At 34.3% G+C, this 26,159-nt stretch overlaps 1 long non-coding RNA gene across 10 annotated transcripts in view; it reads right to left on the bottom strand.

The window, feature by feature from the left end:
• LOC143228712 (uncharacterized) overlaps positions 1-21,314 on the bottom strand; it is a 78,666-nt gene extending 57,352 nt beyond the window's left edge. For 4 of the 10 annotated variants that reach the window (XR_013015426.1, XR_013015425.1, XR_013015428.1 and 1 more), the window contains exons 1-5: positions 21,105-21,314; positions 20,774-20,831; positions 9,168-9,290; positions 5,746-5,867; positions 1,713-1,828 (exon numbers count right to left, since the gene is read on the bottom strand). This is a non-coding gene — a long non-coding RNA (uncharacterized LOC143228712). Of the gene's footprint in view, positions 1-1,712; positions 1,829-3,700; positions 4,115-5,745; positions 5,868-9,167; positions 9,291-20,773; positions 20,832-21,104 lie in introns of all 10 variants that reach the window. The other 6 variants (XR_013015430.1, XR_013015431.1, XR_013015434.1 and 3 more) reach the window with 6 other exon arrangements.
• Between the last annotated feature and the right edge of the window lie 4,845 nt (positions 21,315-26,159).

A 26,159-nucleotide genomic window follows, 5' to 3' on the forward strand; every position in this document is an offset into this window, starting at 1 on the left:
ATCCCTTCTGAATGAAATATCTGCCCTAAATGTTTGTCTGAAAGAGAATGTAGTATAAGGAAATGAAATACAATAGGTGTTACAGATGTTGAAGATTATTGCTCAGAATTTTCAAGACATGATCATTTACTTATGGACTACTTTTCATTATTTTATTTAAGTTTTTATTTGGAAGATCCATAATTAAAAAAGGAATATTTCAGTGCCCACTGACCCCACCCCACCATGGAGTCCTACGAGGGGATGCACTACAATGCCAAACAAGGACACTGCAGTAATGCCAGGGTTTTGTGAGCACTATACCCAAACACCAGCATCAGATATAATGTCCACAATACCTGATGAGAACATCCAACACTAGTACTTGGCTGACCCTAGCCCAAATCGACCAGCCAACTGACCCAAGGGGGACCACCCCTAGGTTGCCCATCTACAGGAATTCGAGGCCAAAGTGGTATGTTAGGGTTGGACCCTCAACCACCAGGATCCTTTCCTCTCCTTCACGGGTCGCCAAACATGTGGGTGGATGTTTAGATCCCAGAAGAGGTAAACTGAAAGAACAGAACCTTCCCTGGGAGGTCCCCTCACCATATACAGGAATCCACACCAAGGGGGGCTAATTATGTTAAGTATAAGATAATGTATTTGGTTTAGCATAACTTTGATCACAAGATTAATAAAAAAGAAAACCAAATAAACAATGTAATTGAGCCAAAAAGATCATAGTAATGGATGAGCCATAAAGTAATATTCTGATGCTGAGAGTAAATCCAGATCATAGTAATGGATGAGTGACTTGAGCCATAAAGTAATATTCTGATGCTGAGAGTAAACCCAGATCATAGTAATGGATGAGCCACTTGAGCCATAAAGTAATATTCTGATGCTGATAGTAAATCCAGATCATAGTAATGGATGAGTGACTTGAGCCATAAAGTAATATTCTGATGTTGATAGTCAATCCAGATCATAGTAATGGATGAGTGACTAGAGCCATAAAGTAATATTCTGATGCTGATAGTAAATCCAGATCATAGTAATGGATGAGTGACTTGAGCCATAAAGTAATATTCTGATGCTGATAGTAAATCCAATAGAATTTAAGTGGTCTACTTATAGGCATATTGATTACAAGTTAAAATAGGTAACAAAACTTGTATACAAATAACTAGTTAGGTCTCACATGGAATACTATGTACAGTTTTAATATCCTTGTCTAAGAAGAGATAGTCATCTATTGGAGATGGTTCAAAAGAGGACTGCAGTGATGACTTCTGGGATGGAGAGATTCACTTAGAGTTAGTTTAAAACCTTTTAAGTTGTTTTCTCTTGAAAAAGGGGGTCAGAGGTGACCTTATTAAGTTATGCAGAATTATTTGTAAAACTGAATAACTTCTGATTTCTTTGAGTTACATTTTGAAGATAATAATGCAAGAGAGCACATGGTAAAGACAAGATTGGTTGAGTCAATTTTACTTTTTAAAAGGATAACTGGCTTATTAAGTTAGTTGCCACTGCTATTAATAGAGGGCAGCACCTGAACATCATAAGAAGGAAACATGGAGGATGGTTTCAAATGTGTATTTTTCTCAAGGGCAGGAAAGTAAAAACAGAAACAGTCCCCGGAAAATAAAGACAGAAACAGTCCCTGCATAATTCTAGAAGCAACAAAAAATTGCAACATTTAACAGTAACACAACTAAAACACTTACGTTTTTGGGGTCCAACAAGGATCACATCCATTGCTTTTAGAGATAACTTTCGTCAGTCAATAGCATCTTTTATACCCAACACATATATTAGAAGGATTCCAACACTTGCTGCCATCCTAAAATATATAACAAAATTATAAATATAAATTTTTATCAAGTTTCATGAAATAAAATCACTGACACACAATGAGACTTATTACACCTTATAAATCTGAAAAAAACCCAAAAAAAAACAATTTGCCACAACATAAACATACATAACAACATTAACATAACTCGCCACAACATAAATACACATAACAATTACATAATGTTCACGTTAAAGTAGAGTATGTGATTTTATTGTATATTGTTCACGTTAAAGAAAGTACAGTATGAGAGTTTATTGTATATTGTTGATGTTAAAGAAAGTACAGTGTGTGATTTTATTGTATATTGTTCATGTTAAAGAAAGTAGTGTGCGATTTTATTGTTTATTGTTCATGTTAAAGAAAGTACAGTATGTGATTTTATTGTATATTGTTCATGTTAAAGAAAGTACAGTATGTGATTTTATTGTATATTGTTCATGTTAAAGAAAGTACAGTGTGCGATTTTATTGTTTATTTTTCATGTTAAAGAAAGTACAGTGTGCGATTTTATTGTTTATTGTTCATGTTAAAGAAAGTACAGTATGTGATTTTATTGTAGATTGTTCATGTTAAAGAAAGTACAGTGTGCGATTTTATTGTAGATTGTTCATGTTAAAGAAAGTACAGTGTGCAATTTTATTGTAGATTGTTCATGTTAAAGTACAGTATGTGATTTTATTGTAGATTGTTCATGTTAAAGTACAGTATGTGATTTTATTGTAGATTGTTCATGTTAAAGTACAGTATGTGATTTTGTTGTAAATTATTCATGTTAAAGAAAGTACAGTATGTGATTTTATTGTAGATTGTTCATGTTAAAGTACAGTATGTGATTTTATTGTAGATTGTTCATGTTAAAGTACAGTATGTGATTTTATTGTAAATTGTTCATGTTAAAGAAAGGAAACTGAATTGAAGAACAGTTTTGTGAAAGTTAAGTACAAAGTTATATACAGAAGAACAAAATGTTCACTATACAAACAAATTAATATGAAGATAAATAGTTATGTATTCAATTACTAAAAGATTTAATAACTGGAGTTGTTTGAGCCAATACAGAAATAGTGTGTTCATGTAAGTTAATTATGCACAAACTGTATAAAATATGGTAACACTGCACACATTTTAAGGCTATGGCATGGTTCTTCAATTTATCTTTGAACAAGTAAATGTACTTATAAGGACAGACACAATGTTTGTTAATATGTAGGTACAGAGAATTCTTTATCAATTGATATAAATACTGCACACACGTTCATATAGTGACAGTATGAAATTAAAACAGACTCTAGAACTCAAAACCATCTTCTAAGCCCATTTGTTTTATGATACATTTAACTAAGAAATTCGTTACTGAAGGCATAATTAAGCCTACACAATAACATAAAATTACACTGCAAGATTTGCACCACCTATTATTAAATCAAAACTTTTGGCTGTAAGATTGACATAAAATCACTTTCTGGCAGTTACATGAATAGTTATATATTTCACTCCCTCAAAAATTATAACAGTTAGGCAGAACCATCCACAGCATTATCTCGAAATGTCTGAACATATTGGGGCAGATCTACATAGGTCACTAGCCACTGGACAGTTTCTTCTACTGTCCAGCTGCGTACTAATGGAAGCAAAAATAGAAGTTTTATTATGCAATGACTTCTTATCATCATGTGAAGAAAAATTCCTTTGGACAACAAGCATTTTACTTTTAAATTATGAATATACTGAAGAAATTTGATGAACACAAGTTAGAGAGAAAGTGTTCAGATTAAAAGTTTCATGCAACTGGTATTGAAATAACGTTTATGATATCTAGCTATATGTTCTCTATATATTTTGTATAATTCCTAACACCTTTAAGATATCCAGCTACATATGATGCAACTAGAGTGAAGAGAGCCAAGCGTCGTTCCCGGCTAGAGAGACGAGAGCCACGCGTCGTTCCGGGCTAGAGAGACGAGAGCCACGCGTCGTTCCCGGCTAGAGAGACGAGAGCCACGCGTCGTTCCCGGCTAGAGAGACGAGAGCCACGCGTTGTTCCGGGCTAGAGAGACGAGAGCCACGCGTCGTTCCGGGCTAGCGACACGAGAGCCACGCGTCGTTCCGGGCTAGCGACACGAGAGCCACGCGTCGTTCCCGGCTAGAGCCACTAGAGCCAAGCGTCGTTCCCGGCTAGAGAGACTAGAGCCAAGCGTCGTTCCCGGCTAGAGAGACTAGAGCCAAGCATCGTTCCCGGCTAGAAAACCTAGAGCCAAGCATCGTTCCCGGCTAGAGAGACGAGAGCCAAGTGTCATTTCTGACTAGAGTCAGGAAAGCTGATACTATTGTCTGACCTACTCAGATTACATTAAAAATCTCAAGAACAGATTGTTTGAGAACTGTTTAAAGAAAGGTAATATTCAACAGATTAATAGAACTACAGTAAATTATAACAGAGTAACCATTATAAGTTTATTTGAAAAGTTATGCTTCTTTTGCTATAGTTTTCTTTTTGCATGTGTTGGCTGTGTGTTGTACAAGTCCCCACCTGTTCTCTACATTTGTAGAAGATTGTCAAGCATAAGAATCAACAACGTACTACGTGTATACGTAATACTAGTGATTGACAGTATTGTTGCCAAGTGAACTTACGAGAATGTCTCTTTAAAAAGTTTATGAACTGATGCACCAAGAGACAGAAGATTACAGCTACAGTCAATGTGATATAGGTTACATTCGTGATTAATGCCTATTAATCAAAAAACTACGGAGTTTGACCAGGAATGATTATAGATTTTGAACATTACAAACCATTCAACTTCAGTGAATTACTTTGCACATTTTTATTATTTCTATGAAGACATTAAATGTCTTCACCAGAAGAAATGAGCTTGTAACAAGTGTGAGCTAACCAACTTTGCTAGTTGAAGTGAGATGTGACAATATCAACTTAGAATTAGTTGAATAATTGATGAAATATTCAATTCTGGACCAGATATAATACTCAGTATTGTCTACAAGTTTGTAAAACCCTTGTTCATAATAACTACTTGTAATACCCATAATTATAAACTGTGATTTTGTTTGTTTGTATATTAACATACATATTGGTGTTATGAAAGAAAACTGTATCAATATTGTTGGCAAATATCATAATGAAACATTAATATGAATCAAATTTCCAGTTATTTGAAATAGTAACAAATAGTTACATAGTTATTATGTAACATAATAAATTGGAGACTCATCTGAAATAAATTATAATACATAACAAAATGAATTTGCTCACCTAAAGAATAGCCACTTCTCAGATATTTTATGAATTAATGAGAATGTTGATCAGGGTGGATATTACTATAAACATCACATTTCAGTCGGCTGAGTTGTAATGACTGTACTCTTCAAGCTGATCCCAGTAATAGTTAAGTTTATAAACGTCACATTTCAGTCGGCTGAGTTGTAATGACTGTACTCTTCAAGCTGATCTCAGTAATAGTTAAGTTTATAAACGTCACATTTCAGTCGGCTGAGTTGTAATGACTGTACTCTTCAAGCTGATCTCAGTAATAGTTAAGTTTATAAACGTCAGATTTCAGTCGGCTGAGTTGTAATGACTGTACTCTTCAAGCTGATCTCAGTAATAGTTAAGTTTATAAACATCAGATTTCAGTCAGCTGAGTTGAAATGAATGTACTCTTCAAGCTGATGTCAGTAATAGTTAAGTTTATAAACATCAGATTTCAGTCGGCTGAGTTGTAATGACTGTACTCTTCAAGCTGATCTCAGCAATAGTTAAGTTTATAAACATCATGTGAAAGGACTATTTATTTCAATACATGTATCAAAGAAGCATCATCTTATGATGGATAATACTTAAACATCTTTCTTAAAACATCCAAAACAACACTAGTGACACCTACCTCTTACCTTCAGACACCTTTCATGACCTCCATAACTCATCAACACTGACGTGTTTATCATTACCGTGAAATCCTTTCAGCCGTTCATAACCGCTTTCATAATGGAGTTCATCTCGCAAGAACTAGAAGCATGTAAAACAAAATAACAAGTCATTTTTACATATTGGTAGTCATGGGAGAACACAAACATGGCTTTAAACAAGAAGTCTTTCATATTTAATGAACTCTTTATAGAAGATGCCAATCAGACCCCTCTAAGGGTTAGTCTGAGTGCTGACATAAAATTTGAGTATTATATCAGTGAAAATAATTCATTTACTACAGAAACATAAATTAATGAGACAAACAACAATAACTGTACTTACTGTTCAATAAAAACTTTCTGTGCTATGTAAACACCTATATTCAAAAATATTACTGTTTCAAGAAAACATTAAAATCAATACTAAACAAAGTTTAATCTTTTGACAGTCGATGGTTAAGCATTAGATAAATTACATGTTTCCTTCTCTGGCCCATTAAACACTGATTTTGTTCATATCACATACAGTGCACCAAGACAGTCCAACCTTCATTTTTTGAATGAATCAAATTTTCAACACCATGTGACATATTGAACTCAATATCCTGCACTATAAATGTTTAGATCTTGAACTAAAAAACATGAAAACAATTCTAATGTAGACGTTGAGTGTTGGGAACTGGATCAACAGAAGAACACTGAATGGAAAAAGATTTAATCATCCGAAAACTATTGAAATGCAAGTTTCTATGTGTATCAGATAAATTAAAACAAGGTGTGTGTATTACACGAAAAATAATGTTGTAACACAACTTAATAAAGTAATACAGTTTCATAATATAACATGATCCATGTTGTTACAATGTCTGTTACTTAAAGCCATGATCCATCATGTTACAATGTCTGTTACTGTAGCCATGATCCATGTTGTTACAATGTCTGTTACTTAAAGCCATGATCCATCATGTTACAATGTCTGTTACTTAAAGCCATGATCCATCATGTTACAATGTCTGTTACTGTAGCCATGATCCATGTTGTTACAATGTCTGTTACTTAAAGCCATGATCCATGTTGTTACAATGACTGTTACTTAAAGCCATGATCCATGTTGTTACAATGACTGTTACTTAAATCCATGATCCATGTTGTTACAATGACTGTTACTTAAAGCCATGATCCATGTTGTTACAATGACTGTTACTGTAGCCATGATCCATGTTGTTACAATGTATGTTACAGTAGCCATGATCCATGTTGTTACAATGTCTGTTACTGTAGCCATGATCCATGTTGTTACAATGTCTGTTACTGTAGCCATGATCCATGTTGTTACAATGTATGTTACAGTAGCCATGATCCATGTTGTTACAATGTCTGTTACAGTAGCCATGATCCATGTTGTTACAATGACTGTTACTGTAGCCATGATCCATGTTGTTACAATGTCTGTTACAGTAGCCATACTTGATATTCAAGTACATTCTTGCCAGCAAAGAGGTAAAGTATACCTTCTATAAAATCTTCAACTTATGTGATGATTTGAATATTGAAAATATGACAACATCTTAGGTCAAAGCTTAGCAATGCAATAAAATGTTTTCTGTGAAAAAAATCACAAAATGGATTATGAGGAACATATTTAAACTACTTGTAAAACAAAAAAGAATTTATAGTAGAAACTTAGTAAATATCCTGTACCATGTTTACCATGTACACTTTATGTTCACCTGTTCTTTAAAGGCAAATTACCATACAGCAAATCATGAAGTTGTAACTCAATACATAAAGCATGTGCACATGGTCAAGAGGTTTGCAGTTGTTTTTTGACCAAACATTACAAGATCTAAATGACTTTGACAGTGGAATGACTGTTGGTCAGAAATTGCTGACCTCCTGAGAATTTCATGTAATACAGTCTCTAGAGTCTACAGAGAATGTTGAGAAAAACAAAAAACATCCAGTGAATGGCAGCTCTGTGGACACATTGTTAAGAAGAGAGGTCAGAGGCGAATGGCCAGAGTTATTCAAGCTGACAGGAAGGCCACAAATACTCAAATAACCACTCTTTACAACAGTGATGTGCAGAAGGAGATCTCTGAATGTACAAGATTTTGAACCTTGAAGAGGATGGGCTACAGCAGCAGAAGACCACACCAGGTTCCACTCATGTCAGCTAAGAACAGGGAGATGAGGCTACAGTGGATCCCCAAAACTGGAAGAATAAAGATTGGAAAAACATCGCCTGGTGTGACAAATCTCGATTTCTGCTCAGACATACAGATGGTAGGGTTAGAATTTGGCATAAACAGCATAGATACATCCTGCCTTGCGTCAACGATACACAGTGGTGGTGTAATGGTGTGAGGAATATCTTTTTAGTAAATATTAGGCCCCTTAATACTAGCTGAGTATCATTTTGAATGTCACAGGATATCTGAGCATTGTTGCTGACCATGTGCATCCCTTTACGGCCACAGTGTACCCCTTTTCCAATGGCTACTTCAGCAGTATAATGCACCATGTCACAAAGCACGCATCATATCAAACTGGTTCTACAAACATGAGTGACTTCAGTGTATTCCAATGGCCTGCACGGTCCTCAGATTTCAATCCAACAGAGCTCCCAAATTTGGAAAAAGATAAAATGGGAGGTTGGCAGCATGAATGTGTGGCTGACAAATCTGCAGGAGCTGCATGATGCTATCGAGCCAGCATGGAACAAAATCCCTAAGAAATGTTTCCAGCATCTTATTTAATCCATGCTGCAAAGAATTCAGGCTGTTGTGGAGGCAAAATGGGAGCCCTACCAAGCACTAGATAGATGTACCTAATAAAGGATCTATTAAGGGTATGTTTCTTCTTGTTTCTGGGCTAAAATTAAACATACAAAGTGCATTTCAAAAACGTAATTCAAGATTTAAGGCTGGGAACAATATTTTTAAAAATGGCTAAATATCTATATATCACAAATAAATACCAGACCTTTAAGTGTATTTAGAATACCTGGTTGACTGACAGTTATTACACATGTAACAAGTTGTTTAAAAACTCCATAAGGCATTATTTAATGTAAAAAGTGTAGATGTGGCCTCACAGACACAAAGGGAGTTGAAAATCAATTGTTTTTAAGAAAACTTGTTTAAAAAATATTTGCAACTTTCCTACTACTACTTATGTTTAGTTTGACAAACACCCAGTTACCAATCACTAGCAATTATTATAATGTAATAATTTCTGTGAATTTCTAACAAAAACGTATTTTTATTGTCTGTAGTTTTGGGTTGCTTACTCAGATATGTAACTTATAGATCCCACGACAAATATGGTGGCACAATAACATATGATAAAAATTTCAAAATGATAAAACTTTAAATATTAAGCTTGTACAAATACTTACATCATTGCTTTCAGCAACACCAATGTTACCATTGGCATCATCATCAAGTTGACAGTGAAGATATCGAATAGCATCTAACCCTAAATGATCCTCACATGTTTAGTTCTCCACAGTCTAAGCCTACTGCAGACACAAAACAAAAAAATACATTACACACCCATTAAAGAAATGCACAGAGAGGACAGAGATGTGTATCAGTGTTTAACAATTTACATACAGATTGTACAGTCTTTAAAAGCATCTACAAATATGATATAATCCCAGTTGGTCACGTTTACCTAAGATAATGGTTCTCAAAACATTTCGCTTAAAAATGGGTTGTTTTTGTTTCCAACTGGAACGTGTTCCACTTCCTTTCCTTAACTGGGTATCTTTTGACGGGCCACCATCAGGCAGCCTGCAAACCAAACACTGGATGTTTGAATACATTTCACTTTAAGTTTAAACTTTTCACACAAAAGGTTATCTATACACAATCACTTCCAATTTTGAACTGATAAACTAAACAACTAATCTACAACACCCACCACCAACTCTTTGGGTACTCTCGTCTGGCCAAATAGTACGATTTGATAATCGTTCCTGTAGTGTAACCAAGACAACAAATTGTGAAGCACTAAATCTCAGATTAACAGTTCAGGTACATCAACCAATATCCACTGTCAACAGATTAACAGTTCAGGTACATCAACCAATGAACACCATTGGCCCAAGTACAGGTGATTAATATTGATTTATTTAATTCAGTTTTATATTTGTAACAGACGTAAACAACGAAACATATAAAATACAAATTAGATTTCTATCTCTTGTGGGTTACTTAACTGAATTTATTTCTACTTTTATATATGAAATAATATCATGATATGAATATTAAACATACTGTGTGTGTGTCCATTTGTTTTCCTGATGATTAATAAGCACAAGGTTTATAATTCGACATTTTAAACACAGTATTTTCTGTTATGATTAAATTCACCATTTGTTTCCTGCTACAACAGTCCCAAGTCTTATCAATGTAGTCATGACACATGCTAAAGTTTAACAGTCTCTGAAGATCCTTAGACACCTAGAGACATGTCAAAATTTCACCAAGTATGTAAAGACTATAATTATATTTTATAGTCAAATAAAAAATAACTTTACTGCTACTTTCAAAAGGTAAGAGTTGTATCCACATCTTGAGACAATAATAACATGTAAAGTAGATATAAATGAACCACCACGTTTATGTAAGTGACTAAACCAAACGAAATGGCTCGACCTTCATGACTCTCTCAGAAGAAAACCATTAACAATTTAGTATTAAAGTTTCATAATTTTAATAAATTTAAATTGCTTAATTTCAAAATATAAGTCAATAACAAAGTTCCCTATCTGAGTTTCTAAACACCTGTATAGTGATTTTAAGTCACTGCAAGAGCTCCACAAAAAAGTGAATTCAGAGCAAAACAGACCATAATATTCAAGCTATTCCTTCCCACCCTAATAAGTGTAAGTAATAAGACAAAAGTCGCAGTATACCCTTTTACTGTTTGTTTTAATTATTTTACCCAAAAAAATCATGTCTTGTGAAAACGTATTATTCTTTTGTATCAGCTGGTAGTGAAGTCCTGAGGTTTTTCTAATGGTGAACTGACACTTAGTGTCTTGAAGGATACAATCCAATAACTATGACACCACTCTCAATTCATTCAAACCTTTCTGGCTTTAAGCCCAGCAATCCATTCATGCTAATAATAGCAAAAAAAGTCTGCATTAAAAAAATATAGCTACTGTTGCAAGTTGAATATGAGGTCATTTGTTTTTTTTAATCTTAAATCAATGTACGTTCCCCAAGTGTTAGAATACAATACTCCTTGTACTATACGTTAGGTACCCTTGTGTAGTTTTTCCTTCTACTTCACTCATACAGATATTTCATGTAGATCATAGCCTTCCTCCAGTAGTAAGCTGTTCTTTCTCACATTTAGTTGTCAAATTGTAAGATTTACTTGATTGCAAATGAAACAAGTAAGCAAATTTGATTACTACATAGGTAAGATAATCACCCATAAGTATGGCTGAGCCTAGGTAAGATAATCACCACTAAGTATGGCTGAGCCTAGGTAAGATAATCACCCGTAAGTATAGCTGAGCCTAGGTAAGATAATCACCCGTAAGTATGGCTGAGCCTAGGTAAGATAATCACCCGTAAGTATGGTTGAGCCTAGGTAAGATACTCACCCGTAAGTATGGCTGAGCCTAGGTAAGATACTCACCCCTAAGTATGGCTGAACCTAGGTAAGATAATCACCCCTAAGTATGGCTGAGCCTAGGTAAGATAATCACCCGTAAGTATGGCTGAGCCTAGGTAAGATAATCACTAGTAAGTATGGCTGAGCCTAGGTAAGATAATCACCCGTAAGTATGGCTAAGCCGAGGTAAGATAATTACCTGTAAGTATGGCTGAGCCTAGGTAAGATAATCACCCCTAAGTATGGCTGAGCCTAGGTAAGATAATGACCTGTAAGTATGGCTAAGCCAAGGTAAGAAAATCATCCATAAGTATGGTTGATCCTAGGTAAAATAATCACCTGTAAATACGGCTTGGATATGGTGCCAAATTACAGCTGTTTCTATGGTTGGACTTGGTGCTTAGCTATAACTGTTTTAACATTGAACCTTGATGTTAAGCTACAGCTGTTTTTCATACTGGACATAGAACTAAGATACAGTTGTTTTTCATACTGGACATAGAACTAAGCTATAGTTGTTTTTCCTACTGGACATAGAACTAAGCTATAGTTGTTTTTCATACTGGACATAGAACTAAGCTATAGTTGTTTTTCATACTGGACATAGAACTAAGCTATAGTTGTTTTTCATACTGGACATAGAACTAAGCTACAGTTGTTTTTCATACTGGACATAGAACTAAGATACAGTTGTTTTTCATACTGGACATAGAACTAAGCTACAGTTGTTTTTCATACTGGACATAGAACTAAGCTACAGTTGTTTTTCATACTGGACATAGAACTAAGCTACAGTTGTTTTTCATACTGGACATAGAACTAAGCTATAGTTGTTTTTCATACTGGACATAGAACTAAGCTACAGTTGTTTTTCATACTGGACATAGAACTAAGCTATAGTTGTTTTTCATACTGGACATAGAACTAAGCTATAGTTGTTTTTCATACTGGACATAGAACTAAGCTATAGTTGTTTTTCCTACTGGACATAGAACTAAGCTACAGTTGTTTTTCATACTGGACATAGAACTAAGCTACAGTTGTTTTTCATACTGGACATAGAACTAAGCTATAGTTGTTTTTCATACTGGACATAGAACTAAGATACAGTTGTTTTTCATACTGGACATAGAACTAAGCTATAGTTGTTTTTCATACTGGACACAGAACTAAGATACAGTTGTTTTTCATACTGGACACAGAACTAAGATACAGTTGTTTTTCATACTGGACACAGAACTAAGATACAGTTGTTTTTCATACTGGACACAGAACTAAGATACAGTTGTTTTTCATACTGGACATAGAACTAAGCTACAGTTGTTTTTCATACTGGACATAGAACTAAGCTACAGTTGTTTTTCATACTGGACATAGAACTAAGCTACAGTTGTTTTTCATACTGGACATAGAACTAAGCTACAGTTGTTTTTCATACTGGACATAGAACTAAGCTACAGTTGTTTTTCATACTGGACATAGAACTAAGCTACAGTTGTTTTTCATACTGGACATAGAACTAAGATACAGTTGTTTTTCATACTGGACATAGAACTAAGCTACAGTTGTTTTTCATACTGGACATAGAACTAAGCTATAGTTGTTTTTCCTACTGGACATAAAACTAAGCTACAGTTGTTTTTCATACTGGACATAGAACTAAGCTACAGTTGTTTTTCATACTGGACATAGAACTAAGCTACAGTTGTTTTTCATACTGGACATAGAACTAAGCTACAGTTGTTTTTCATACTGGACATAGAACTAAGCTATAGTTGTTTTTCATACTGGACATAGAACTAAGCTACAGTTGTTTTTCATACTGGACATAGAACTAAGCTACAGTTGTTTTTCCTACTGGACATAGAACTAAGATATAGTTGTTTTTCCTACTGGACATAGAACTAAGCTACAGTTGTTTTTCATACTGGACATAGAACTAAGCTATAGTTGTTTTTCATACTGGACATAGAACTAAGCTACAGTTGTTTTTCATACTGGACATAGAACTAAGCTACAGTTGTTTTTCCTACTGGACATAGAACTAAGATACAGTTGTTTTTCATACTGGACATAGAACTAAGATACAGTTGTTTTTCATACTGGACATAGAACTAAGATACAGTTGTTTTTCATACTGGACATAGAACTAAGCTATAGTTGTTTTTCATACTGGACATAGAACTAAGATACAGTTGTTTTAAATATTGGCCTAAGTGCAAAACTATAGTTGTGTTTAATGCTGGACTTGGTGTTAAACTAATGTTGTTTTTAATGAAGACCATACTGAGAATGTGTTATACAGACCATACAAATAAACCATAAATATATTTGTCTGAAAACTATATATAGCTGAAGTACTTTATGTTATTCTGAAATAAACAGGTGACACATTAGTCTGACAACAATGTGTAGCTGATGTATTGTGGCAACCACTGCCACCCAATACTGATACTGAACGTGATTTACCTAACAGATATTTAAATTCACTTTAAAATTAACTACGTCATTTCTACAGACACCATACATAGGTAGATTATTCATTTTACTACATGGAGTGCTTATGCCTAACCTAGCTAACTCATTCAGTATACCAACCTACTTAAAGAGAACCAAAGCCAAACTTTAACATCCTCAACTGAATGTGAAAACAAACAAGATGTTATTCCTGACAATGAGAAACCTACTTGAAATAAAAATGTATCTCAGAATGGCTAATATGTATATTAACACAAAGCGGAGAACAACGTTTTGACCTTCCTAGGTCATCTTCAGGTTGAAGATGTTCTCTGCTTATCAATAAAAGTGTTACTACCCATACCAGCCATTCTGAGATACAAACAACATATTACAACTTAAAACATTCATCACTGTTCTGCTGCATCTTTTACGAGTGTCCTCAACATCCATCACTGTTCTGCTGCATCTTTTACGAGTGTCCACAACATCCATCACTGTTCTGCTGCATCTTTTACGAGTGTCCTCAACATCCATCACTGTTCTGCTGCATCTTTTACGAGTGTCCTCAACATCCATCACTGTTCTATTGCATCTTTTACGAGTGTCCTCAACATCCATCACTGTTCTGCTGCATCTTTTACGAGTGTCCTCAACATCCATCACTGTTCTGCTGCATCTTTTACGAGTGTCCTCAACATCCATCACTCTTCTGCTGCATCTTTTCCACGCTGCAGTGTCCTCAACATCCATCACTCTTCTGCTGCATCTTTTACGAGTGTCCTCAACATCCATCACTCTTCTGCTGCATCTTTTACGAGTGTCCTCAACATCCATCACTCTTCTGCTGCATCTTTTACGAGTGTCCTCAACATCCATCACTCTTCTGCTGCATCTTTTACGAGTGTCCTCAACATCCATCACTCTTCTGCTGCATCTTTTACGAGTGTCCTCAACATCCATCACTGTTCTGCTGCATCTTTTACGAGTGTCCTCAACATCCATCACTGTTCTGCTGCATCTTTTACGAGTGTCCTCAACATCCATCACTGTTCTGCTGCATCTTTTACAGTGTCCTCACATCCATCACTGTTCTGCTGCATCTTTTACGAGTGTCCTCAACATCCATCACTGTTCTGCTGCATCTTTTACGAGTGTCCTCAACATCCATCACTGTTCTGCTGCATCTTTTACGAGTGTCCTCAACATCCATCACTGTTCTGCTGCATCTTTTACGAGTGTCCTCAACATCCATCACTGTTCTGCTGCATCTTTTACGAGTGTCCTCAACATCCATCACTGTTCTGCTGCATCTTTTACGTGTCCTCAACATCCATCACTGTGTCCTCAACATCCATCACTGTTCTGCTGCATCTTTTACGAGTGTCCTCAACATCCATCACTGTTCTGCTGCATCTTTTACGAGTGTCCTCAACATCCATCACTGTTCTGCTGCATCTTTTACGAGTGTCCTCAACATCCATCACTGTTCTGCTGCATCTTTTACGAGTGTCCTCAACATCCATCACTGTTCTGCTGCATCTTTTACGAGTGTCCTCAACATCCATCACTGTTCTGCTGCATCTTTTACGAGTGTCCTCAACATCCATCACTGTTCTGTTGCATCTTTTACAAGTGTCCTTCAAAATTATACCATCTAAAGAAATACAAGCTTTAACACTTATTTCTAGGTACTGTCACATGGTGCCACTTTATGGTATTATTATATGACCTTCATCACTGTTTTAAAAGAGAAGCCTTACCAAAGTCAGCTTTAAAAAGTAACTAATATACATTGAGAAATACTACAAGTCAAGTACAGCTAGTGAAAATTCTTGTGAAACATGGTTAGTCGATAAAAGGCTTTTATAAAACAAATCACAAAGCTAACAATCTCTCAAATGTGTTCAACAGATTTGGTCACACGTACCGATCAGAGCATTACAATATGATTTTCTGCTCAGAATCAACGTATTCTTAAACCTCCTTCAACTTGATATAAAACTTGCAGAGGTAATTTTAAATATTTCTAATACAAGCTAAAGCAGATGCTTAAGAATATATTTTTGTAACAGGAAGTGACCAATAAATAAATAAAATAATCAAATCCCAAACCAGAATTATATGTACCTGGTGGTAAATGTAATGTTTGGTTAAATAAAACATAAACGGGTCTCACCAACTATTAAAAGTAAAAATACAATAGAAACGACACTAACTATACTGTTAGAAAGATGAATAAAACATATTTATTTCTCCTACCATGACTTCTATTACAGAGATTGTTTTGAATTGTTAACTGACTGTATATAGTTAGGGCTAACCTAAGTCTTCTAAACAAAGAGATATTCATTTTATATCAACGAACATTGTTCACTGCAACGCTGACTGTCTAAGGAAATGTTTATATGTGAGACTGTGAACGAACAAGTAAACTCAATTACCTCGACTCATTATCAAATTATTTTGTTGTTTTTACTCTAAGTAAGTGATCATAAGTTAACATTCCTTTGTAAGACAGACATGCTGAAATCAAGGTAAAGCTTCTGATTGGTTACATAGACTGATGATGATACAGTCTCAATGGGCGAAGGGATATTTTCACTCAGACATTTCCTATATGTTCATGTTCTCTCATGTCACGGTTACTATTTAAGATATGATCGAGTATTACATGTTCTCTCATGTCACGGTTACTATTTAAGATATGATCGAGTATTACATGTTCTCTCATGTCACGGTTACTATTTAAGATATGATCGAGTATTACATGTTCTCTCATGTCACGGTTACTATTTAAGATATGATCGAGTATTACATGTTCTCTCATGTCACGGTTACTATTTAAGATATGATCGAGTATTACATGTTCTCTCATGTCACGGTTACTATTTAAGATATGATCGAGTATTACATGTTCTCTCATGTCACGGATACTATTTAAGATATGATCGAGTATTACATGTTCTCTCATGTCACGGATACTATTTAAGATATGATCGAGTTTTACATGTTCTTTCATGCAATGAATACTATTTAAGATACGACTGAGTATTACATGTTCTCTCATGTCACAAAAACTATTTAAGATATGACTGAATATTACATGTTCTCTCATGTCACAGCTACTATGGGTCATTCCATGTTAAATCATGCAGGGGGCTGCAGGTGACCTCATCAGGATGCCTTGAAATAATTCACATGTGCTCATCTTCCCATATAATGAAAAATTACCAAAGATTAGATCAATATCTCTAATAGTTTCATTTACAGCCCTGTAAACTTTAGTTCATTGTTTTTTATTTTTCGCAAATTCATTTTCAGGCAACTTTGGCTGCTTAAAGCTACAAGAGTAATGGTGGTAGAAGACTGAAGTTTGTTACACTGACTGAATTAATCTCACAGAATTCAAAAATGGTCTCAAACCAGGTTTATCTCTCTAAGGATTTGCATAGTGAAGCAGTAAAATCACCTGAAAACCCAAAATCTTAAACATTGGTTTATTTAATAAGCCATAGCTCTAAGATTTAATATGATACAAAACTGAATTTTGTTTTCAACTTTCCTATAACATATCAGTTGATAAATCAGCAAATGATGTAATTAAAAGTCTATTAGATCTCCTGTAACAAACTTTAGTTGCATGCAACATTTTATGATTTAGCTAAAAATAGCCCTACTTTAGGCCACAGTTTGACCATGTCACCAGTTATTCAGCCTTTTCAGATTTGTACCATATATTCTTACATCTCTGAATGTGATCCACAAGAAACATCAAGATAGTGTTCAACCTACGTTTTGAGTTATAATTTCTTAAAGTATCCTCTGACCATACGTTGTTCATTAAAAAAATTCAGTTCAGGTGTGTTACTGTGTGCAAATATATCCATACAATTTTGAAAAATACCTGTCAGAATGTTATGAATCCCACTGAAATATTGTAACCAGCCTTTAACAATGTTAAATAATGAAGTTGTAAGAAACAAGAAAGAATTAATTTATTTCTGAACAAGTTTAAATAAATAAAAATATTGTTTATGTATTACAGTTATGCAGATATGGCTGAGTTTAAGATTCATAATATAATAAATACAAAGATAAATCAGACACAAAAAGCACAGTGCTACAACAGAGGATAACTGAGAAAGATTAAAATAAATACCAAACTGCAATAATCATGACAATGAAATGTTTCAAAAACTGCTTTGGTGATAAATTAGCTTTAACAACATCAAATAAACACTGATTTGTTCAGACAGCTTGAATAAACTTCTGAAATTCGAGTTTGATTATGTTGAGATCACTTTGACTTAGAACATAGTGGCAAGCACTACTGCCTTGCACGGTAGGTGCACTTATCAGACAAAGAATATGTTTGAAAGGAATCCAGCTTTCATCTTTACGTGACCTTGCAGGTCATGAGAACAGTTTCTTGATTTCTTCATAAATGACACCAACACATCGTGGAATGTTTACCTGATCCATCTATCTATAACTCAAAAAGTAGGTTGAACACTATCCTGATGTTTCTTGTGGATCACATTCAGAGATGTAAGAATATATGGTACAAATCTGAAAAGGCTGAATAACTGGTGACATGGTCAAACTGTGGCCTGAAGTAGGGCTATTTTTAGCTAAATCATAAAAAGTTGCATGCAACTACATTCTTTTACAGATCTAACAGACTTTTAATTACAACAATTGCTGATTTTTCAACTGATATGTTATAGGAAATTTGAAAACAAAATTCAGCTTTGTATCATATTAAGTCTTAGAGCTCTGGCTTATTAAATAAACCAATGTTTTACATTGTGATTTTACAGCCTCACTATGAAAATCCTAAGAGAGATAAACCTGGTTTGAGACCATTTTTGAATTCTGTGAGATTAATTCAGTCAGTGTAGCAAATTTCAGTCTTCTACCACCATTACTCTTGTAGCTTTAAACAGCCAAAGATGCCCGAAAATGAATTTGCCAAAAATAAAAAAAGATTACTTAAAGTTTACAGGGCTGTAAATCAGAAACTATTAAAGATATTGATCTAATATTTGGTAATTTTTCATTATATGGATAGATGAGCACATGTAAATTATTTCAAGGCATCCTGAGGAGGTCACCTGGAAAATTTTCCAAAATCTGGATAATTTGACATGGAATGACCTGTATTTAAGATATGACTGAGTATTACATGTTGTTTCATGTTACAGACACTATTTAAGATATGACTGTGAGTATTACATGTTGTTTCATGTTACAGACACTATTTAAGATATGACTGAGTATTACATGTTGTTTCATGTTACAGATACTATTTAAGATATGACTGAGTATTACATGTTGTTTCATGTTACAGATACTATTTAAGATATGACTGAGTATTACATGTTGTTTCATGTTACAGATACTATTTAAGATATGACTGTGAGTATTACATGTTGTTTCATGTTACAGATACTATTTAAGATATGACTGAGTATCACATGTTGTTTCATGTCACAGATACTATTTAAGATATGACTGAGTATTACATGTTCTCTCATGTCACAGATACTATTTAAGATATGACTGAGTATTACATGTTCTCTCATGTCACGGTTACTATTTAAGATATGACTGAGTATTACATGTTCTCTCATGTCACGGTTACTATTTAAGATATGACTGAGTATTACATGTTGTTTCATGTTACAGATACTATTTAAGATATGACTGTGAGTATTACATGTTGTTTCATGTTACAGATACTATTTAAGATATGACTGAGTATCACATGTTGTTTCATGTCACAGATACTATTTAAGATATGACTGAGTATCACATGTTGTTTCATGTCACAGATACTATTTAAGATATGACTGAGTATTACATGTTCTCTCATGTCACAGATACTATTTAAGATATGACTGAGTATTACATGTTGTTTCATGTTACAGATACTATTTAAGATATGACTGTGAGTATTACATGTTGTTTCATGTTACAGATACTATTTACGATATGAGTGTCAGCCTTTATCATTAAACTTCAAATATTACTGTTATAATTTTACTAGTTTTAAATTAAGTTTTCAGTGAACAACTTAACAAATCCGAACACCATACATGAATCAGCCTATTCTTCTTCCTCCAAAACAGTACCAGTTTTATCAGCATTATAAAGTTAAGTTTATAACTTCAAACTATTGATGAACTAGAACTATTCTAATGATCATTCTGTATACCTTCTTAACTTTACCACAATCTATATGTAAAAACGACTGGTATGGATAGAGAAAGCTCTTTGTAGAGGAGTGAACAACGTTTCGAACCTGATGATGACTGAAGAAGGTTGACACATAGTTAGCTCCTCTAAGTAGCATTTTCTCGAATCATACCAGCTGTTTTTACGTATGTAGTTTCTCTCTACAAGTGGGTTTTCTCATCATCACGGATTATTTGCCACAATCTATTTTATTAGAAACCCAAACATGATACAATCTTTTAGTTTGTTTGGACTTATTAGTTATTATGGTATGCAATAACAAAATTTTATGCAAACATAAGTAAAATAAAAACAGAAGTTGGGCAACATTTTTACCAAAACACTAAAACGTGAAACCTGCATATCAAACTTCTGTCCCTCTACACTGAACGGTATAATATCTATTCTTACAGTTCCACATTCATTGTTCACATAACATTAGATATTAGTTATAAACCTTTCTGACAAATGTTATCTTTCACTAGTAAAACTAATAGTGTATTAAAACTTTAGCTATTTGAATTGAAAAGCTTTACTTTTGTTGTTGTTGTTTAAAGAAAAAAAATTACAATTTTAAAAATAATGTATCATAAACGTTGTGAAAAAATTTTCATAAAGCTGTAATACACTTTTATATCCTAAAAACATATACACATATATGTATACTTTTACCTGTTCGGGTCTTCTGTGTTTTGATCTTCTAAATACATTGAAGAGCTGACAACATTTGCTGAACAGTAGAGAAACAATATACAATATAAAATTATTAAATTCATAATTCTTTGTCACCAACAGTCAACAGTTCTGAACAGATTTAAAAGTTACCTTGAACACCAGTAAGTTAGAAATATCTGCTTACAACAAGCTTCTTTAGTTTACAAACGTCCATTACGATATCCCAGATTGTGATTTTTGTTTTTTGACATCACAGTTCATAGTGTTATCCTCACCTAAACTAGATACTGGAAAATCGAACAGATTATGATTAAATTTCTGTATTTACCTCTTTACGATACACTCTTAATCGCTTAGGAATTTTAGATATGAAGAATTTATGGTCCATTGAGAGTAGGTCCTATATAACGTTAGACAATCTTTATTATCTTAAACTATCTTTACGTATCGGACTACTTTTACATACATCCCCTCCATTTATCCTCAATCAGAAGAATGCTTATATCTCCACTTTAGTCTCGTATATTAATACGTTCGTAGCGCAACCTACACGCATGTAGTTAAAACCATAATTTGGGAAGTTCAGATTGAAAATATAATTATATTTTTAGTCACTTTTCACCTACTGATAAAAATGAATTTTCATATGATTGAGACAAATTGTTTCTAACGATAAACAAATAATGTTTCTTTAAATCTAACGACAGTTATAAATAAATAAAATATTTTCAAAATCACACACTATAAAAAAGGCACATTAAATGGCATAAATATATTACTCGATTGACAAAAGAAACTCAGAATCTGCTTCAAATTTGAATAACGTGGTGTGAAATTTGAAAGATTCTCACATACCAGTTTCAAATACGTTGTACTAGTATTTCACTGATAGAACTAAATACATCTACGCTCGTGTCATTTACCGTGTTTATTTTTACTTAAGTATGAACTAAACTTATTCTACAATTTTTATACTTGTGCAATATCCCAAACGTTATTATGAGACTTTTATAAATGTTTTAAATCACATAGTCTTTTTTTATTTAATTTTATGTATTGACAGTTTTAGTTATAATTGTTCTAAATTTCACGAGCGCAACCATTAATCAATCACATGTTTCGTCCGCCATTACGATTGTGAAAGAAAATGTACGTCTCTTGTTTATAATTAAGCACAAGACGATACAATGGGCTATTTGTGCTCTTTTCACCACAAGTGAGCCGGATTCTAGCGTTGTAAATTCGCAGACAAACCGCTGTGCCACTGTCTCTTATCACAACGATAACCATCCTTTGTTTACTTATGTTGAATTGTTATTTATACTTTAATAATCGACAACGACTGATGAAAAGTAGTGCAAGAACAGCGAACGAACTTCGTTTGATGTCAGCGTATGCTCAAATAATTGCTGAAAGCTACACTTGTTGAAATAATTTACGCGCTATATTCACGGACAATTGCACAAAGAATGTGCCTGTTTAAGCAATTATACATTTCATGTCATGCCGTCTGAAAAAAAGAGTTAAGCTCGAACAGATAAAAGCAACAAACAGGAAAACATTATCAAAAAGTGTACGTTTCGTTTGAAGATGTTCTTGGTATTCCGACTGAAAGAAATCCGCTCCCTAAACTAAAATTGGGATATAAGAAAAAGGCAACGCTTGGTAGACGAAGACTGACGATGACCGAAGAAGGTCGAAACGTTGTTCGCTCTTCTATGTAAAGTGTTTTCTCAGCCCAAACGAGCCGTTTTTGCATATAAATTTCTCAACAAGTGGGTTTCTCGTCATCACTGATTAAGAAACGAAAAAACTGAGGAAAATAAAAATGAAAAAAAAACACGAAAGTTTATTGACATGTATGAATAAACTAACATGGATAATGAAGATGTGTTAATGTTTTACAAGTACTGTCCCCAATTATCACTCAAGAGTCAAGTGCAAGAAATTAACTTAGTTATATATAAAGCCACTGTAGGATTGTCCCCACATAAACAGTGTTGTGTATGAAAGGAAAATAACAAATATAATTATATAGAGATAAATACACTTTTAAAATACGCACCAGCCGATACTTTAATATTCATCATTTCACACTATTAGGTTGAACCAAATCTAATGAATCATTAAAGCAGGAAATCTTATAACACTGTTTAGAACAAGACAATCATCATTCATTTCATCAACAATTCTGTATATTATTTATTTACATATTCTTAATGTACTAACTTTATCCTACTCATGTTTCATTATATTCTACACCAGTGACGATATTATCTTCTGTACTTTTCCACGTCAAAAGTTTACATATTTTAAGCCTCAACAAAACATAACATTATGTAACACAAATTTTTTTCTTGGATAGTACGTGTTATTTCGTAATTGCTTATATTGTAAAAGTACAGAAAATGGTCATTATTCCCTTCAAACTTTGCTTTTGTGACCAGGATAATGAAATTTAGAAATTAACCTATTTTCTATGTAAAAACGGGCAAATTTGCACATTTTCATTTACATAAGGTTTGAATAAAACAACATATGAATCGAGATTTACATGTATTTATACTAAAATTATACATAAATGTTTAAAAGTGAGTAGTTTTTCGAGATTTGTGGCTGTAATGTAAATCACTTTCACGTATCAGTCCCTAAATATAGTCTCCCATTATGTTTATGTTATAGCTCCTTGGTAGCGGCGTTCAAAGTCAAGTATATCTTGGTGGAAGCGCTCGCTTTGCTTCTCTAAGTATGCTTTTATGTTCTCTTTGGATTTATCAAGATGAGCATCAAGGATATGGACTTTCAGGGACATTCTGCATCCCACTTTGCCGTAGTTCTTCACAAGAGCCTCAACCAGTTCCACATAATTTTCAGCCTTGTGATTGCCCAAGAAGCCCCGAACCACTGTGAAAAAGCTGCCCCAAGCTTTTTTCCTTCCTACTGAGCTTCTTGGGGAATTCTGTGCACTCCAGGATCTTCTTTATTTGTTGTTTAACAAAGACAGCAGCTTTGACCTTCGCCTCAGATAGCTTAGGGAAGAAGTCTCAAAGGTGCTTGAAGGTTGCAGACTCCTTATCAAGAGCTGTGACAAATTGTTTCATAAGATCCAATTTTATGAGCGATGGTGGGAACATCACCTTCTGAAGGTCCACTAATGGCTCACACCGAATGAGCCAGGAGAAGAGACGGATACTTATTCCCGTTATGGAGCAGCACAGCTTTGACGCTTCTGGATGAGCTATCACTGAAGAGGCGCCACTCGTTCGGGTTACAGGCAATTCCAGTTGTCTCGCGCAGACTGGATACATTGTGGCAGAAGTAGAGTCCATCTTGACGAGTGAATGCGTCTGGAGAATGCTTGCAGCTTCTTGATGCCATCTCTGATAAAATCAGATAGGTTTATGTGTTCACTTAGTCAGCTCGAACTAATCTGAAGTGGTGAGCCCCTGTATATACATTACTATGGAAAGTTCTAGAAAATTCTAGAAAGTTCTTGAAAATTCTTGTAAGATCGAAAAAATTCTCTATCATCTACTCAACATGAATCTACCTGGAATATTCTAGAAAAGGGGTAGTTTTAAAAATTTCATAAACCAGGTCACAGAAACAAAGTTTGAAGAGAAAAATTTAGGCATAAGCAATTTGGGAATCAACACTCTCTGCCCAGGAAGAAAAACAAAAAAATGTTACATAGTGTAATCAACTGTATATGCAAATAAAAAAACCCTAATTCCTTTCAATTGGAATGTAAGTTAACTGTCTTATAACATTATATTTACCATTCCTCATAAACTCATTCAGATTTGACCAGTTTGTTGGGAAAGAACTTTTTATTTTGACCAAGGTATCACAGTATTTTTCTTATAAAAATGCATACATGGCAGGGCCAGGTGGTTAAGGCACTCGATTTGTAATTAGAACGTTGCGGGTTCGAATCCTCGTCACACCAAACATATTCGCCCTTTCATTCGTGGGGGCTTTATAATGTGACGGTCAATCCCACTATTCATTGGTAAAAGAGTAGCCCAAGAGTTGGCGGTGGGTGGTGATGACTTCCCTCTAATCTCACACTGCTAAATTAGGGACGGCTAGCTTATATAGTTTTGCGCGAAATTCAAAACAAACAAAAACCAAATCCTTTTTCTGAACATTTAATCGTGTGGAAAATAAACAATCTTTTGCAAGCATCTCTTGTCCGAGTACATGATTTGTATGGTTGTTTGCTACAAATTTGAGATAGAAATGTTCTGATAAAGTTTGTACAATATACAGTTTCTTTCATTGCAACTTTAGGTGCAGAACATGCAATTATTCTAAATGTCCGTGAATCTCTCCACAGCTATATTATTGTAGTTTCTCTAGTTTTATCCAAGGACATAAATTTCGTTTTAAAATTATAACACTTTGCACAAGACATCAAGGAGTCGTGGTGTCCATGAACATCTTGTACAATTTTACTTGTGTTGGTTTACAGTTGAAATTGTTGTTTGCAGCTGTACCTTTAATGTTGAAATTGGCAATAATATATACCTAGTAAATATGTTTTTAAGTTCTACATCTGACAATTAAAATGGTATATTACATGTACTAGGTATATTTTCATAATATGTTCCTACCCCGTTTTGGCTTTTGGAACAGAATAGAGAAGAGGGACTTTAGATCTGTATTTATTTTTAAGTTCCTTGGTTCCACATTGTAAAATCATCACTACACGCTACACGCATGTGATTATTTCTAACTGCGTGTTCACTTGTCCATAAAACTACACGAGTGTCCTTGTCTTTTCACGCATGAGCACCATCTTTATAAAATAGTCCTAACTCGTTTATATTGATCATACATTCCACTTTGGAAGCAGCTGTAGTTTTGCAAGCTTTTAAACTTTTTCATCTCTTCACCATCTATTCTGACCAAGCATTCCAGTTCCCAAAGCTTGCTCAGGTGGATCTCTTGGGATATCCATAAGGAGTTAGCGAGTTCCTATGAGTAACAATATAATTAGAATCATATTATCACTGTTGTATAACTTAAGTTGAACATGTATCTGTGCAGTCTAGTCACTTGCTCACAGTTCCTGAATACAGATAACTGTATAATGAAGAAAGAGCTGGTTACTATGGTAACCTATGTAATATTACCATTACTTGTATGGTAAGAAGTTCACTATCAAGATGAATCACGCTTCACTGAAGTCATTGATGAACCTTTAAAGTCCAGAAGGAATTATAACACATTGAACAGCGATGTTTCAAGACTGACTTTGTCTCTGTGTGTTTCCCTTTCTCATATTATGGAAACAAAGATGGATTATTTTGCCTCATTGTCTATTCATGAAATTTTCTGATCTCGGGCATCATATGCAAGCTGAAACCATAACCATTTC

Source organism: Tachypleus tridentatus, chromosome 10, assembly GCF_004210375.1.
Source record: "Tachypleus tridentatus isolate NWPU-2018 chromosome 10, ASM421037v1, whole genome shotgun sequence".
Taxonomy (NCBI): Eukaryota; Metazoa; Arthropoda; class Merostomata; order Xiphosura; family Limulidae; genus Tachypleus; species Tachypleus tridentatus.